The sequence below is a fragment of the Acyrthosiphon pisum genome, chromosome A2, assembly GCF_005508785.2.
Source record: "Acyrthosiphon pisum isolate AL4f chromosome A2, pea_aphid_22Mar2018_4r6ur, whole genome shotgun sequence".
NCBI classification, from domain to species: Eukaryota; Metazoa; Arthropoda; class Insecta; order Hemiptera; family Aphididae; genus Acyrthosiphon; species Acyrthosiphon pisum.
Window position 1 is genome coordinate 117,565,269 of NC_042495.1, and position 13,353 is coordinate 117,578,621.

Consider the following 13,353-nt stretch of genomic DNA (forward strand, 5'->3'; position numbering starts at 1 on the left):
ATAATAAATTTCTTTAACACAAAAATGTCGGTAAAAATGAAATTATCACGTAGATTTAATCAGCCTGGGAAAAACCTTTCGAAGGGTCGAGTTGAAGATTCTAGAACCTGTCCTTTTATATAACGGTAAATACCGTACTGGTAGTAAAAATATTTTGACCAATATATAGTAGTAAAAATGGCCATAACCATAATTTAAAGTGTTTGAAATATCGTACAATAAATATATCTTATATCAAAAAGTATCGAATTTAATATATATATAAATGGGAAAAGGACAATAAGACCTCAGAACAGTAAGAACGCGTGGTCTAATTGTCACCACGTTGATCTTATTGTCACCTTGAATAATAAGTTCGATAAGAGTGGTTATATGGCGGTTACCCCTTGACCAATTTGAGGTGGTGTTGCACAGCAAGTCGAGGGTTATTTTCGATTTTTTTTGTACGAGAGCAGCAAGCGAGCGGGTTTCAACGAATGCGTCACTGGCATCAATAAATTTACAATTGTGGTCTAATTGTCATTTCGTTGGTCTTAATGTCACCTGTGGTCTTATTTTCCCGAGGTCTTAATGTCAACAATAAATATTGTTCTTTCATTTATTTGATCTTAAATAGTCAAATACTTAAATACTTAATATGAACTGAATTTAAAAAGTTTGAAGGTCTAAAATTCTATTTGTTCCAAAATTGAGTTTGGCGTTCATTGAATAATAATTTTAATTCATATAGCCTGTGCTTAAGAACGAACGTAACTACTTTTGATAGGTAACACATATAGGCTGTTTTTTGTTTACAAATTTTGTTTAGGTACCTGAAAAAAATAAGAAAATTTATGTCAACACTACATAATAATATTATTATGGACTTACCCAAATTAATAATGACTAATGTAATACTGCGAACGCATGTGTATAACTACCGTAAACGTTTTTAACATAATAATTGCGATATGTTGTCTAGACAAGTTTTTAAAATCGTACAAAAACATTTCACTGCCTATACCCATATATTTTTTATAATGTAGTATTGAGTATTTGTCATTTGAGTATATAATATTATAACTGTTGGGTATATAATATATATCATTATATAAGTATATACCTAATCATCAGATGTTGGTACTTGATATGACATTGATGTACCTATTATATTACAGTAAAACTTCCGTTAACGGTCAATTTTTTTGGTCTCGTCGAATGTATCCTAGTGTTATTCTACCTCTGTAGGACGTGCACCTATAAATAGCGGTCATTATTTACAGTCCCTTCGGTGACCGTTATAATATGGAAGTTCTACTGTATATATTATTGTATAATTTATAATCATAGTATGTTTTACGCGCATCATCGTGTTGTATAATAAAGCGATTCAATTTTACATCATAGAACCACTCGATATTTGGAAAAGTTTAAGAAGTACCTGCTGTGGTGTATTGGTACGGGTACGCGGGTATACGCCGTATACCCATCAGAAGATTTTCGATTTTCGGCGTATACCCAAGGTAAAATCTTATTTTACGGGTATACGCTTCCAAAATAACCAGAAAACCAAATAAGATTTAAAATTTATTTAATAATTCATATAGGAAAAAAACGTTATTCGTTATTATATGTATTAATGAATTACTTATCAATTGAGGTAGGTATTGAATATAAGTTGTATAACAATATGCGTCGTGTTTAATGTATTTTAAGACTTTAAGTTCAATTTAGTAAACCCAATATTGAATACAAAAAATCTATGTGGAAATTTCTATAGATTGTACCTATAATAATAATGTTATTATTATTTTAATTTTTTTGACATTCGAGTTAATTTTGTTTTATTTTCTATTGTTACATTATAAAAAAATTAATAAAATAATGTTAAAAACTATGTACTAATTGAACTGCAATAACGTTATATAATATATACGATGATATAATTTGATCGTTTAGGTTACGTACATTGGTGCGTATACCCATAAATATATTTACCAATACACCACTGATGTACCTGGTAACCAAATGGCCTATATGTCGCCAAGGGTATTTTATTAAAAAAACAAAAAATAAATAAAATACCTGGTTACCAGTAATTATTTATTATTTAATTAATTATCGAACTTAACTTTGGAATTACCTATAAACTATGCTTATTACCATTGAGTATAGATAGTATACTAATGCTATTACCTATGTAACTGTACTTTTAAATATGTAAATTGAGTGTCTTTCGATAAAAAAAAGTCGACTTATCGCTATAGATAGTTTCCCATCAGTGTAATAAATTATTGTAACTGTTTTAATGTATAATAGTTTCGTCGTTTTTACAGTCATAATCGGAAATCCAATCGTACCCAAGATTGAAAAAAAATTAAGAAGACAATTTTATTACCCACCAGACCCTGCGTGCTTCAAAATATAAAATATGAAGGTATATGCAATGCATATAATTTAACGTCGTCAGTTATTGTCATACGTATATATACAGACAAATATAACACAAATAATAATTTAGAAATATTAAAAAATATGTCAATATATAATATTGTTTTTTATATGATATCTACTAATATCTAATTATTTAATAAAAGTATTTTCAATTGTTCAATACTTCCGTTTATTGTAGTATGACGTGTATACTTATGTAGATATTGATTTAATTGATGTTTGCAGTAAAATATACATTTGTACAAAGACATTCGATTTTCTTTGTTTGTTTTGCCATATTTAATTGTATTATATTATAACATGACGATAATTTTATAATTTTGCTGTAGTAAATAACATAATATTATGTGCGTGGCACGGCGTTAGTCATCGCTCCAAGCTAATATAAACATTATCATTAATCGCAATATAAGTTTTATTTTTAAGGATGTAGGTATTGCAATTTTGATGAGTGTACATCCGTTTAAATAAATTATACAATGCATGTGTATAAAAATTTATATAGGTATAAAATAAAATAAATAAATGTTAATATGATTTTCAAAACGTTTATATTATCATATTATTATCATTCGTATTTATTTTTTGTTATCGTGTTGGTTGACGACAAGATTTGAATCTTTTTAATTAAATAAACACTGCATTTAAAGGCTGGGCTATTCCACGTCGAGTTCAATAAGGCCATATAGGGAGTATGTCACACCCGCAAGCATAGGTGGAGATCAGGGGCTTACAGGGGCTTAGCCCCCCAAAAGAACGTCCCGCCCTATAATTTTTTAGTTGTGTCTCGGGATCGAAGACTCCCCCACTCACATTAATGTTAATAATGTGAGCCTCCCCCCGCTCAAATTTTAATGGATTTCCGCCTATACCCTTAAGTGTTATCTCCGTGTTACAAACGTGTATAATATCATACCAAATTTATGTTCAGCTGCAGTTCCATATAGGTATTTTGTGTTTTAGCTTTAATATTATAGTGAATTGACTTATTATTATACTTTATGGTGAGAACATAATCTTTGTTTTTTCATCATGTGTTTGAAGATACTCGTATTTTAATTTTAAGTGTATTAAGTATAAACATTTTTAAATTTTAATATTTTACGTACCTACTCAAAACTTGCTAAAATATTAAAATATTATAAAAACCCGACGAGAAAACATGTAATATTATAATATTTTTATCTTGAGGTTTGATAATATATACCAATATGTCTTTCAGAAATATTAAAGCTAACAAGTAATAATATAAAATTGTTGTATATTTATAAGATGGAGTCAACATACTATGTGGGTGATGCGTTCGAAAGTAAAAAAATTTTAAGTCGATTAAATTAAATCGTTACAAACAAAATTTAAATTATTTAAAATTATGCGAAATTCCAACAATGGTCAATGTTCGTTTAATATCTAATACCCTATTATTTTGTATACTTTGATCGTTCCCACTTTTTAAATCTGTATGGCAAGACAATGCATTGTTGTTTTCGGTAAAAGTCATGGTGCCTATACGGCGAGCACTTTTTACTTTTTAAGAGGCCCTCAAAAATGATTCGAAAAAAAGCGTTGTCCTCGGTGGCGAAAAAAAGATCGAATAATTTTTCAAATAACAACGGAAACCATTGTTAGTTGCTACCTACTGCATATAGGTAATATTATATTATTAGTTATTAATTCTATTATATTATATATATACTGTCTATATGGAATTATTAACTGCAGTTTATATAGGTGCGTCGGTAATACGTTTTTTGTTTTCGTGACAGTACAGATCTGTGATTATATTTTATAAGTTATTATGACCGTCCTACAGAGGCCGTGATGGCGAATATCTTCGTGTTCACTATTATAATAATTTAATCACATCGACGACTACTATGAGTGTCACTATTATATTATTATGTATATAGGTAGCTGGAACGCTGACATGGGTTTAAACGCGCAGTTTGTCGAAGAATATTAGACATTAAAAATCGATGTCGAAGGCGTAATGCATCTATAATAGTATTTTTATAAAAAACAAACGTAAAGGTAAATGATCGATTTTATCAACAACACAATATCACGAGACGCATATACAAAAAGACGTGTCGCCGTCGTAATACCTATAATATTATAATATTTTTTACGACGCTGTATCCTTCTACAATCTACAGGGTGATATTCGTCCAGCAAGCTCAACCCCATTTTTTCCTTTAATAATTAACTAGTTCAAATTCCGATTTTTAGACAATTATAGGTACTTACCTTATTTTAAAATTCTTACATTTCTATAACTTTATACCATTGAAAGAGCCTATTATTACCACATTCCTTTTTTTTATTAGACTCATCTTTTTTCAGTTAACTGTTATGTAGATGAACTTTTCGAATATGTTGATGTATCCAAAACGAAATACAAACGAGTATCTAATTTTTCAAGCTATTTAACTTTATGTACCAGTACCACGAATAAATAGATAATATTGGTCCACGATATAATGGCTTTGAAAGATATGATGGGAGCTATAATAATTTGAAAATTGTATTAATAATTAGTATTGAATCTATCAGCATTTTATAATTTACTTAAATTGTCCAAATACCTAGTAGATTTAATATTAGGTATAATATCATAAATACATAAATAGTCTAATTTATAGTTTTGAAAAGCCCCATTATTAAAAAAATTTAATATAATATTTAAATATTGTCCTAAGTTATACACATTTTAATAACTTAGTAGGTAACTACTATAGTTAACATTTTAATTTAAGCACATCAACATTTTCAAATAACCATCTGCATAACAATTTAAAGTAGACAAGGTTGTTACCTAATAGAATAAAAGAAGTTTGTATAGCCCCACTGGGCAGAACTTATACATGGAATAATATAAATCTAAGTATTTGAAAACAAAGCCATTAGATATTTAAGTAGGTATACGTCATCGAAGTTTCAAAAATCAAAATTTTAACAAGTTATTTATTAAAGGAAAAAATGGTGGCAAATCATTCTGTATAATTTATGTATACAAGCTAAAGTGGCCAATTCATCCTTACCCAAGTATCACTATATATATTTTCGTGTGTATTTTATAATCTCGTAGGCGTCCACACATTGTGCAGCATCCGCCCGCCGGTATCATAATATTATATCATGTATATTTATATCATTCACTTTTACTGTAAAATATTAAAATACAAAACCGCTTTCGTACCCCACTCGTTGTGTTATATTGTAAATTCTATAGTTTTACAAGTTGTAATATTGCCTTGTCCCTTTATCGGTCCGATTCCGGGATAAAATGTGTACAAATCATGAACATTTTTAAGTTTAATAACTACCTATATAACTTATAATTTACATTTTAATACAATAACAATTTTAGTGATTTTGTTGTATACAAGATATACCTTTAGGTATACCTAATTCGAAAAATGTTATTCTTATATATACATATATAGGAACATGAAACTTTTCACCATTATATTATATATAAATATAATACCTTTATACGTATTTACGTATACCCATAAGGCCATAACCTATATACATAGGTATACACAATGATATTATATTTTCAATATAATATTTAGACTAAATTTAAGCGATGGATGTATGTACCATTTGAAATATTCTCACCGCTGAACTCCATTATGTATGTCGTATGTTAGTATAGGTAGGTATAAGTTAATAACGTTAGGTATAATAATATCTTTTGTAACTAAAATTTACATATTAATAGTATTTGTCCACTATCGCTAAAAATTGTCAATTAATTAGTGCCTATACCGTGTAATATGATTGAAAAATGTCCTGGGAAATTTAAGTGTATGGTCCGTATCCGTATCGACCGTCTCCACTCAGAATCGTAGTTCTTATATGCCACGGTTTATAATTGAATTCAAATTTAACACACATCTATAACATTGACCTACTCAATGACGAGGTACGACCCACCAAATTGTGGTATACTTAAAATAAATTAAATACAAATCATTTCGTTTTAGGCATCTATAATTTTAATGAATGTTTGATAATTGCTATAAGCTGGTAAATAATTACATATAATGTATCAGTACAATACAATACTAACGATAAAAATAATTATTATGAATTGAAAATAATTGTAAATATTATACCATATACATTATACATTCCTCAACAAAATATATTTTTTTAATATAACATAATGTACACACGTGTATAGGTCGTAGGGTTGAACATAAACATAATTAAATTTTTATTATAATATATAATGAAAAATATTACTCTTATAATAATTATCAATTAGGTACTTGCACTTTACTGTATATCAAACTATGAAAGAAAACATCTACAATTAATATTTATGTATATAATTATTGTAATCCAATATTCTAATAATAGTAATAATTAATGAGTAATACGAAGTATCAATGTAGTACCTATAAAATAAATATGTTATTTTAAATCCATAACCTATATTGATCATAATAATATATGCATTTTATCTATGCAGGTTTACAAATAATAGACTTTGCACTAGTGCGTAGTGCAACGCGATTTGTGTAGTTAATATAATAATTACATTAAGGTCCGTATTATAATTTATATATACTATTGAAATGGTTATATTATTTGTTATACTAAATATGTATATATTTTAATTTTTAGTAGTGTATTATTAAAATATCATATTTTTGTTTATATTATATTTCTCGACGTTCATTGCTTAAATTACAATAATATTATAAAGTACAACATTTCAGAAACAGATTTAGTTGGTATTTAAAATGGAGTGGAGATTGAAATATAATAGGTATTATTTGCAAGGCTGGGCATTAACGAGTTAAAAAGTTAAGTTAAGTTAATAAGTTAATTTTATATTAACTTTTTAACTTAACTAGTTAATTTTGGCTTTTCATTAACTTAACTGTTAACTTACTAAATTTCTTTTTTAATTAATGTAAAATTAACGAGTTAATTTTTCATTTCAAGAAGTAAGTTAAGTTAATTTATTTTGTTTTTAATTTTATCATATTTCACTACTTCAGTATATTTCGTTTTCATGTCAAAAAAATATTTACCGTCAATTGTTTAAAGTAAAAAATGTATATAATTCGAATTTAACTAATATGGAAACACTGTATAAACACTATAGTCTATAATTTAGTTTTGAGTTGGAAAAAAATTAAGTATGTCAGCGTTGTATAAACAAATTAACTTTTTTTTAACTTAATAAAAAGTTAACAAAAAGTGTGTATTAACTTTTAACTTAACTGAGTTAACCTATAGTTAAATTAACTTTTAACTTTTTGTTATTGGTGCATATTAACTTAACTTAACTGAGTTAAAAAAAAACATTAACTTTCCCAGCCTTGATTATTTGTAATAATAATATTTGATATGTCTAGAAGTATAATTTATTTTTTCGTTAGATATACTAACTTCTATATATCTACTATTATCTACATTATCTTATAATCTTATGTGTTAATGTGTTTATGAATATTCTGACGTGTCAATGACCATATTATACAGTATATCTGTGTATGATAATAAAAATATATAACATTTTGGCAATAATACCCACGTGTTATAGGTATGTAGGAATTAATATTAATTAATTTATAAAAACACTTTAATACGTCAACATAAACATTTTGAAAGCCAAAATGCGAAATCTGGTTAGGTGACTCGGTATCGTGATGCGTCACTTCTGCATTCAGCCACTGATTTACAGAATACGCAATGTTGGGATAATATTCCATTGAAGATTTGTTGCTACCGCATACGGTTTGTGTATCTGGTGAGTAAAATTGGTATACTGAAGTACAAAACACATACCAGTTAGTGGTTTTAAAATTGATTTATTAAAAACGATGAATGATTATGAATCGATAGTACCTACGTCGATGATGCGGCTGTCACGGCAATTAAAAAGTACCAAGTCATTTTAAAATGTTGTCACTTGCGTAGTGTATCATAAATGTATCGTTTGATTACACCTATATAAAATATAAATTGAAGTTTCGATATCTCGTTAAAAATCAAGGTATAAACCTAAACAGGTAATTTTATTGTATTATATTGATACCTATTGGGTAATCTCGTACTTATATAGTATTAATAGTTATATGAAAATCTATTAAACTAATATTTAATTTATTGCAAGACGTTGTACAAGAAAAAAATTAATATAAATTCATCATTCATACATTTTATATTTTACAAAGTATATATGTCCAAATCGTGAAAACAATTATTATAAATGTTAAATTTGTTCTGCACTTCTGCGTCTAGATCAGTGGTTCCCAATTGGTGGTCCGTAGACCCCCAGACCCCAGTGGTTCGCGTGTTGATATTAGAGGGTCCGTGATTTTGTAGTACTATAGTCATTTTTCATTTTTATTTTATTTTAGTGAAATTATTAAATTTGTAGTAATTCGAAATTCCGGGTATTTTTGGACTCGATTATCGCGAAAAAGGTAAATAATCAATTTATTCATATTGAAAAGTATAATTATTTACAAAAAAGGGGTTCCCGAACCAATTTAAGTTTTGGCTAGGAGTGTGTGGCTACATACTAATTGGGAACCACTGGTACAGATCACGAAGTGGTCATTATTTAATTTAATTTCATACCTAGGTACTTACTTCAAAAAGTGAGAAAAAGTTATTTTTATTTATTTAAATTGCTAAATTTTCACAAAAATTACGATTTTGGAAGTCTAATATAGTTATTATATTCATATAGGTATGTATAATTAGTATTTTATACATAATATTATTATAACATATTCTGATTAGATTTGTGCTATTCTACTTACTCAGTACTCAAGCATAGCCATAGGATTTTTAAGAGATGACGTTGTATTTTTAATTATTATAATACTTTGGAACTGTAATTATTAAAAACAATTACAATTCTATTTATGTATTATAATTTTTAAATAAATAATAACACGTGTTATCGTTTGTTTTCCAATATGCAGACAAAGATTGACTATTTGATTACAATATTGCATATATCGTTAAAACTTAAAAATATTATTGATTTGTAATTTGACAATTAAAATAGGTATAAAACAAAAATTAAACCAAATAAAAACAAAGTACCCAACTTAAGTTTAATTTAATTACAACTTTTGAATACAATTCGTAATGTAATTTAATTACCAAAAAAAAGAATTTCTTCAACACTGAAATTTTCTAAATATATAAAAGATACTATTTTCTAAACCCTATTTATAAAAGTTTTTCTATTCAATTATGTTAAATTATTGTTAATAATTTTTTAATGAAATTATGCAGTAAAAATTTAAGTATTTAATATAAATCTATATCTACCACGATTTGAACTTATATCACTTTCATTTTTTTTTAATAAATAAAATAAAACTGTCAGGTTGAAAATGGTGTACCTACATTTAATTACTTACATATTATGCAATGCGTTTACTTTTATCAGTGAACACACTGTACACTTATTATTTCAAAAAGTATAGCACTTTTGAATCTATAATTTTTGTGAAATCATGACTATCCACTTCTGGTTTTCAAATGGGAATCTAATAATTGTTCACTTTATAGTTTTGTGAATTAAACTACACAAGTTGATATATGCTTGAGAACTCTAAGAACAAAAAATTGTTGTACAAGGAGTAAAATATTTGAACTCAAACTTTAAAATTATATACTTTCCTAAACAATGTCATAAAAATGATTTAGAACCATTTCATTCTAGATTAGGTATTTAGATATACTTCTGTAAGAATGATACCTACATCTAAAACATTTTTCAAAATTATTCTGCTTCAGATTATGAAATTAAAAACTAAAATTAAATGCAATGCTATTTCAAAATACAGGATTGAACAATTTTTAGTTGCGCAGTGTAAATATTCAATATACTGGCGATCATGATCACGCACGGGTCGATAGTTGTCGAGATATATATGAATATATTTCGTAACGATTGATGCATTTTTGTTGAACGAATATATAGGTAAGGATGTGTGTGGAAATAATTATTATATATAAGCGCCACTTAAAAAGAAAATAAACCAAATATACAACCGACAAATAATCAATAGGAATGACTTATACAAATTTTTCCGCGTTCCTCATTCTCCCGAGTGAAAGTTTAGACTTGAGGCCGATAGCTGTCGGTTTTTGTTTGCAGTAGTGAATTTCAATGTCATATCGTCAAAATAACGTTATTATATTTATGAATAATATTTATCATATGAGAAAACTTAGGATCATTCAATTTAATAGGTGAACAAAATTAATAGGTACACGGTTATATCTGGTCCATTTTATAACTTTGACGAGACTGATTTTGAAATACACTACCTATATGTTTGTATACATGTATTATTATAAGATAACGTTTTATCGTATTAACACAACAATTCATTGTATAACATTTCGTCTATAGATACTATTTCTTGTAAACCTACATTATATATTATAATATATATTATACACAACAATATAGGTCACGATAACTATATATATATTATATAAACGAAAAAAAATAATACACGAAAATATGCTATGTCACTTATAAAGGTATTTTAGTATTTAACATTTATTATACTATTATCTTTTATAGCCGTACGAAACGGATTTCCAGACTTACTTACAACGAAAATAGATACCTGCAACAACATTTTGACAATATCCCGTTGTAATTTTTTCGGAAACCACGTGATGAGTGGTTGGAAAACCAATTATATATACTATATTATTATATATGTGGGTACACGAGTTACAAATTGTTACACTTGAATCAGTGTTTGGCAAGTTCCTTATAAAAAGGAATTCGTTCCGTTCCCTGTTCCTACAAAAAAAAAGAATTCGTTTCTTTGGAAAATGAACGAGTTCCTTTTTTAGTTCTAAATAAAAAAAGGTGGGTAAGTGGATTTCGCTCTGCTGTACAGTAGGTTACAAGTGGGTCACTGTATAATGGATGGTATTAAATTTGAATTCAATGATATAATAACATTGTATAAGAAAAACGATTCTGAGCGGAGACGGTATGTCAGTCAAGGTATAAGACATAATATTATATTATAGTCTATGGTATTTAAAAAAAATTGACCTATAATAGGTACCTATAATATAAATTCCAAATTAATCATATCATAATATCTATTAGGTACTTATAACGCGTTATACATCAACAAAAAACCGTGGTACTATCATAGATATATAATAGTATACTTTAGAAGTTTCAAGTACCCACGAATAATATTATACAATCACAACAAAATAACTAAAATAGTTATCCTAGGTTTTTAATATGTAATTTCGCCCATATTTGTACTTAAAATGACTATAAAAATAAACTGTGTAAATGTATTTTTTAGATTTTTTGGTAACAGAATTAATTACTTACGTGGAATCTTGTTTTAAATTTTCAATTCTTAGATACAAAAACTGAACATTTTATAAATTTTTAACTACAAAATAATTTTTCAAATTAAAATTTGATAAATTTTGTCAAAATTTGATCTTTAAATGCTTATAAAAAAAAACTGTGACTAACGATTTTTAATATTTTTCATCTGCCTTTGAAAAAATATACTAGGAGCCTTCTATTCAATTTTCAAGCTTTTTTATCCAACAAATAAAATTTTATTGATATTTTTAGAAAAAAAACTAAAAAAAAATGGAAAATGAAAATGTCAGTAAAGAGCTCAAAATAAATCAAAATATTTTGAAAATGTTATGGTGTATAGAAAATGCTAAGATAAACATTCAGTCAAAATTTCATGTATCTACAGTCTTTTTTTTAAAGTTACACCAAAAACCAAATTCAATTTTGTGAAAAATCGATTTTGCGTAAAAATTCCCGTTTTTCCTTAATTTGTCTTTTCTTTTTCCCGGCGCTTTTGAAAACTACTGGGAAATTTAAATTTTGACCTCCCCAATGCACCAACGATATTCACTTTCTGATCGAACAAGATACTGAAGTTGAAAATCGTAGCATTATTTCGACTACTTATCGTGTACACAGACACAAAAAAAATTAAAAAATTAAAAAAAAAAAAAAACACACATCATTGTAAAATCAATACATTCATCGTTCCACTCAGAATCTAAAAGAATTCTTAATTAATCATTAATGTTTTTTTTTTTTCATATGCATACTTCTTTAGTTTTTAGTATAATATACAAGTATATGTACATATTTTATAATTTTATAATTCTATTTTGAGGTTTCTCTTCAAAATTAAAATGTTGGCCAACGTATATCGATTGTCTTAACGTTGATACTCGATAACGATCACTAATTAGCAATATACATTATACAATTAAAAAAAATTCATCTTAATTTGAACTAGTTCATTTTCTCGTTCTTTTATTATAAAAAGGAATTCGTTCATCGTGCCGTTCTTTAAAAAAGAATTCGTTCCAGGAATCCGTTCCTTCCAAACACTGACTTGAATATACTTTTGGCGATTCAGTTTAGCCAATATTCTGGTCTGTACCGTGTCATTAGAAGCCGGTATTAGAATTAATATTTTCATATTATGAGCTATATTTAAACGAAATAATCTGTTGCCCGGTTAATATTATTATCCGTTGTATTGCTCTCTTTCATTAGGCACGGATCAACAAATGATTGTATAGGCTATGTATATTTGTCATTCAAGATGGATCCCAAGAGCCCACCTATATAGTTACAACTATATTTATGCATCTTCATAATATTATGATATTGTATAGGTTATAGGTATACCTAATACCTATATATACAGCAGCAGAGCAGAGAACAGGTGGTGGTCATCTGCAAGTATAATTTGATATGCGTGTTCATACATCGATATACCTACATATATATATTTTGTGCAGACGCTTAGTAGGTATAGTATGCATAATATTATAATAATATATTATATGCATGTATAGTTGAAGTAAGTGAGGAAACGTACCGTGAGATTA